The 6,274-nt window shown below is 32.7% G+C and overlaps 1 pseudogene across 1 annotated transcript; it reads left to right on the top strand.

The window, feature by feature from the left end:
* The first annotated feature begins 2,124 nt into the window (after positions 1-2,124).
* On the top strand, positions 2,125-5,809 carry LOC114176224 (glutamate receptor 3.6-like; annotated as a pseudogene). Its single transcript, XR_014993532.1, has 6 exons — positions 2,125-2,536; positions 2,643-3,982; positions 4,075-4,352; positions 4,459-4,490; positions 4,646-5,052; positions 5,164-5,809. The product of XR_014993532.1 is annotated as a glutamate receptor 3.6-like (transcript).
* The last annotated feature ends 465 nt before the right edge of the window (positions 5,810-6,274 follow it).

Genomic DNA, 6,274 nt, shown 5'->3' with positions numbered 1-6,274 from the left:
ATAATGTTATTTCATCATTATCATACTGAGTACATTTTGTTTTTTATACTAACAAGTGAATGAACCATCACTAATAAAAATCCATATATTTCTTATCAATTTTATTTTTAATTTTTTTTCCACAAATTTACAAATTTTATTATCAAAAATAATTTTTAAAAAATTATTATCAATTTTTTTGCAAAAAATATTTTGTATAAAATCTTTTTATAAAATTATTTTTAAAAGATATTAATAAATTTTATAATTTTGTAAGAAATAATTATAACAAATTAATAAAAAATATATATAATATAAAAAATTCTAGTAATACATGAAACAACAAACATGCTATTCTATCAGTGTCATGACAGATATATTTTTTTCGTTGTCCTAAGGGTAGTTATCATCAAAAATAATAATATATATTGAAGGAAAGACAAAGATATACACAAGTTTTTGAAAAAGTTAAGTGAGTACTTTGTTTAGATTGTTTGTGCATGTTCAATCTAGTTTATTTACGTGCATAATTCCATTATTTTATTAGTTTATATTGCACTAAAAATATGAAGGACAAACATTAAACATGGAATCAACAAAATGATACAAAACCAAGCCACGAGAATTCACAAGCTAATTATGGATAGTGTGAAAATATCTTGGAAGGAAGATTAAAGCAAGAAAAACCATAATCATGAAGAAGATTTAATTTTTGCCTTGCAACCAACTCTTTCATCAATATTGGGTTTTATCTTTCACATCATACATTTTATATATTTGTTAAATAATATTTTATCACTACTAAAAAAATTCACATTTATTATCAATTTTGTCTTAAAAAAAATTGGTAAAAAATACTTACAATTTCTGTTATAAAAAAAATAATTTTTTTGCAAGAAATTATTACTAATTTTATGTAAAATATTTTGTATAAAATACTTTTCGCAAAGAATTTTGTAAGAAATACCTACAAATTTTACAATTTTGTAGGAAATAATTATCCACAAGAAAATTACCTGTTAATTAAAATTTTTAGAAAAATTGGCAAAAAAAGTTTTTTTGTTTTGGCAAACTATTTTTACAAATTTACAAAAAAAGTCTTATGTAATATAAAAAATTATAATAATGCATGGTTAGAAGATTGAGGTGGTGTTGTTGAATTATATGATTTGAATATTTTTTGTTGATATTTAGTTGTTTTAATTATCATGATGCTTTATTATTGTTACACTTGTTTATTAATTATCTATGAACAAATATTCACACTTGAAAAATTGAAAATTATTTGTAATTATAGATAAAAACAAATTAAGTTTTGTCAAAATTGAAAAATTAGACATATTTTATTAGTTTTCATTTGAGATTATTAATTTTTTAAAACAATTCTATTGAATTTTGCAAATTATCTAAGATAATGGGAATTTAGGATTTTGAAAAACGACTTAATCTTTAAGTAATTAGAAGTACATCTTTTAATTAACTCAAACACTTATAAGCATATAAAAAAATTATGAAATCAAACTTAATGTTTAATTACAAACTAATTTTCAATAATTTCAAATGATATTTTTATTACTACATTTAGCTAAGAGCTCTTTAGTTGAAGTATTTATCACATATTCCTCAAAGGAAATTATTTTTGAATAATAAAATTTTAATAACTTTTTTTTATAATATAATATATTGAGGTCATATTTTTTTAAGTGATTTTCTTTTTTTTTTATTTTCTTACATTCTAAAACTATTTAGAAAATATTATCTCCTTGAAAAAGAAGTTATCAAAATATGTAAGTAATGATGTCATCTTATTCATTCCATGAGAAAGGATGAGTCATATCGCAAGAAAATGAAAACTAACCGAAAGCATTTACAAGAGTTAACTAAAAAAGAGCTAACTAACTAAAGTTAAGATACTAAGATAAAAACTGCTGAACTGTGCTACATATAATAACTTCATCCATACGTTCAATTATTTGGTATTTTTCGTTACCCTAATGACAAAATTAAAATTAGGAATATTACAAATGATGAGAAAAACGGGGATTTTGGTAGCACCAAACTTATTATTCATGGCCTACAACTATAAAAGGATTCACGCCATGCCTCAGCTGAGAACATGATCTACAACATTCCAAGACATGTCAGACATAAACTACAACTATATATATTTCATGTCTCTATTGTTTACAAATTACCGATGTTATTGTATAATTTCTTTTATTATATATATTTCATGTCTCAATAATATTTGTCTTATTTTCCCTTGTATTATTTTTTTGCAGGAAAAATACAATGAGCAAAGTTTTGCTGCTTTTCCTTGTCGTCCTCTACAGTGGTCTTCCCTCAAAAGGAATCAGCTCTGTTTCTACAAGACCACGTGCTGTTAACATTGGGGCAATCTTATCTTTCAACTCTACAATTGGCAGAGTAGCTAAAATTGCCATACAATCTGCAGTGGATGATATAAATTCTAATCCAACCATTCTCAACGGAACTAAGCTCAAGATTTCAATGCTAGACACCAAATTATCCGCTGGATTCTTAGGAATCATTGATTGTACATCTTTTCCAACACAACCCAGTTTTCCATTTCATTTTTTGTACGTTTTTTTTCCCCTTTTAGATGCATATTTCTTAGTCACTGCCTTGATTTTCTATTACAGCCTTTCTGCTGATGGAGCGTGAAACTGCTGCCATAATTGGTCCCCAGTACTCAGTAATGGCACATGTGATTTCACATATAGCAAATGAGATGCAGGTGCCTCTACTTTCATTTGCAGCAACAGACCCTACGCTGACTTCACTGCAGTTTCCATATTTTGTTCGGACAACACAGAGTGATCTGTATCAGATGACTGCTGTGGCAGAAATTGTGGATCACTTTCAATGGAGAGATGTAATAGCCATTTACATTGACGATGATCATGGAAGAAATGGGGTGTCCGTTTTAGGGGATAAGCTGGCAGAGAAACGTGGTAAAATATCACACAAAGCACCACTTAACCCTGGTAACATTACTCGGGAAGATATAAACGGTGCACTAGTTAAGATAGCTTTAATGGAATCAAGGGTAATAGTCCTTCATATATACCCTTCTTTTGGGCTAGATGTCTTGAATGTGGCTCGTTCACTTGGCATGATGGGAAGTGGCTATGTGTGGATTGCCACAGATTGGCTTTCTACAGTAATAGATTCAGACCCATCCCTGTCAACATCTCCAGCCATGAATGACATCCAAGGTGTTATCACCTTGCGCATGTATACCCCTGACTCAGAAATGAAAAGAAAATTTAGTTCGAGATGGAACAAAGTGAGCAAGGAAAAGGATCCTGTTGAGGGTCCTTTGGCATTGAACAGCTTTGGGTTTTACGCCTACGACACTGTTTGGGTGCTAGCTTCTGCACTGGATGCGTTTTTCAGGAGTGGGGGAACTTTGTCATTTTCAAACGATTCAAGTCGAAACATGCTAAGAGGGGGGAGTTTTGAGCTTGATAGCATGGGAGTGTTTGTTGATGGTGAGAAGCTGCTTAAAAAAATATTGGAGGTGAACAGAAGTGGTGTAACGGGCCAAATGATGTTTGGTGAAGATGGAAACTTAGTGCATTCATCATATGAAGTCATTAATGTGATAGGAAGTGGGATTAGGAGGATTGGTTTCTGGTCTGAAACTTCTGGCCTCCACACTGGGGAGTCTCCTAATCATTCCATTTCTGGTGATGGACTCTATGGCGTCATCTGGCCTGGTCAAACAACTCAAACCCCACGTGGATGGGTTTTTTCCAGCAATGGAAAACCCTTGAGAATTGGGGTCCCTCTTAGAATTAGTTACCGTGAGTTTGTGTCAAGAACTGAGGGAACTGAGATGTTTGGTGGTTATTGCATAGATGTGTTCACTGCAGCTATCAGGTTGTTGTCTTATCCCGTTCCCTACAAGTTTGTTTCATTTGGAGATGGCAAAACCAACCCATTAAATTCAGATCTTCTTCACATGATCACAGTCGGTGTGAGTGCCAAGTTTTCATAACCTGTCTTCATTTTATCTGATGTTTTGTTTATTCTAAATTCCATCATGGAAATTGTTTTTTGTATGTGCAGGCCTTCGATGCTGTGGTGGGAGACATTACCATTACTACTAACAGAACCAAGATAGTGGACTTTACTCAGCCATATATTGAGTCTGGGCTAGTTGTCGTGGCACCTATTAAGAAGTTGAAATCCAGTGCTTGGGCTTTCCTAACACCATTCAGTCCAATGATGTGGTTTGTGACAGGAATGTTTTTCTTAGTGGTGGGAGCTGTTGTGTGGATTTTAGAGCGTCGCATAAATGATGACTTTAGAGGCCCAACTAGAAGACAATTTGTCACCATTATTTGGTAATTAAGTGGCAAGACAATTTTAAAATATGGTGGTCTTGATTGTTACACTTGACCACTACCATACTTTATCAATCGCTGACATCTTCATCATTCATTTCTGCAGGTTCAGTTTCTCAACCCTATTTTTTGCACATAGTAAGTGATTGTAACTTTTTGTTATCTAGTTATATCCTTGATGTTTTCCTCATGTAGTGAACAGAAACTAAATTTCAAGAAGAAAGTAGACATAAATAAACCTAAATAATCATCCTAAAGCTCAAAGCGTTGAAGCTAAAAATGGTTGCATGCAGGAGAAAAAACAGTTAGCACACTTGGTCGCTTTGTGCTGATCATATGGTTGTTTGTGGTTTTGATACTGAACTCAAGCTACATTGCAAGCCTCACCTCCATACTAACTGTGGAACAACTCTCTTCACCGATTAAAGGAATTGAAAGCTTAGTAATAAGCAACGATCGCATAGGTTTCCTGAGGGGTTCATTTGCTGAGAATTATCTGACAGAGGAGCTGAACATACACAGATCAAGGCTTGTTCCTCTGAACTCCCCATCAGAATATGAAAAAGCCTTGAAGGATGGGCCAGCTAACGGTGGTGTTGCTGCAATAATAGATGAACGTGCATATATGGAACTCTTCCTAGCCACCAGATGTGAATTCGGTATCGTCGGTCAGGAGTTCACCAAGATGGGATGGGGCTTTGTAAGTATATAAATCACAAAAATCAACATCACATATACCAAATTCATCATTCAAAGTACTAAGATAGGTGGTTGAATAACTATAACAACATGTTTTGAATGTAACATACAGGGCTTCCCCAGAGAATCTCCTTTATCAATTGATATGTCAACTGCGATCCTTAAACTATCAGAAAATGGTGACCTCCAAAGAATTCACGACAAATGGCTAACGAGAAGTGCTTGCAGCTCAGAGGGTGGAAAACAAGGCATAGACAGACTTGAGCTAAACAGTTTTTGGGGTCTGTTCCTACTTAGTGGCATGGCATGCTTCGTTGCTCTTCTTTGCTATGGTATTCGAATGGTTTACCGTTTTAGCAGACACTCCAACAGTAGTAACCTTGAACGCTCATCTCACTCTGCTCGTCTTCGATCGTTTCTTTCCTTTGTGAATGAAAGAGAAGAGGAAGACAAATACAGGCCGAAGAGAAGGCGAAGGGAGAAATGCTCTTGTAGAAAGGTGGTGCATGAGGGTGGATCTTTGGATGACTCAACTGTTAGTGTCCTCATAGAAAATAATCCTACTGTACAACATTAACTTCCAACATCTATAAGAGTCTTTTAATTTCAATGCAACAACATAGTACCAAATATGTCCATAATGAGCACAAAAGGTCTCGATGACTAAAATTCTTGATCATTAAGGATTTTTCCTACTGTTTTCTTATATGTGAAAAACATGTCTGACGATTAACACGCTAAAGATTAAGTGACACATTTCTACTATTAGCGATCATCAGATGAAATAATATGAGATATCCTTCTTGAATAATTATTTTTAGAAATATGGTCCATTTTATTAATCAATTTTCAGAGCAGTTGAATGGACTTTGGTAACGTGATTCACAAATTTTGTAACAATTTATTTAAAATAGTTACTACTCTGTTATGGACATAGCTCTGTAAAATTCACAAGTACTCTATGTTTTTTTATGGTCAAATCTCAAATTTGTTCTCTTTTATATTACACTAGACCAACGGAGTTTAAGTTTAAGAAAGTGAGGTTTGAAATTGGAAAACACATTAAAAGATTTTCACTATAGTTAGTGACAAGGGCTCAAGGTTTCCTTATTTCTATTTCGGCTCTAAGTTTGTTATAAGAACATTACATTTGTGTTATTTTAATTACGATTATCCTTTTTGATTTTTTATTCGTGTTTTCTCTTATATTTAATGTCTGATAT

This window comes from Vigna unguiculata, chromosome 3 (genome assembly GCF_037176805.1).
Source record: "Vigna unguiculata cultivar grain cowpea cultivar isolate G323 ecotype 2 chromosome 3, ASM3717680v1, whole genome shotgun sequence".
Classification (NCBI taxonomy): domain Eukaryota; kingdom Viridiplantae; phylum Streptophyta; class Magnoliopsida; order Fabales; family Fabaceae; genus Vigna; species Vigna unguiculata.
This window is presented reverse-complemented; position numbering and strand designations above follow the sequence as displayed.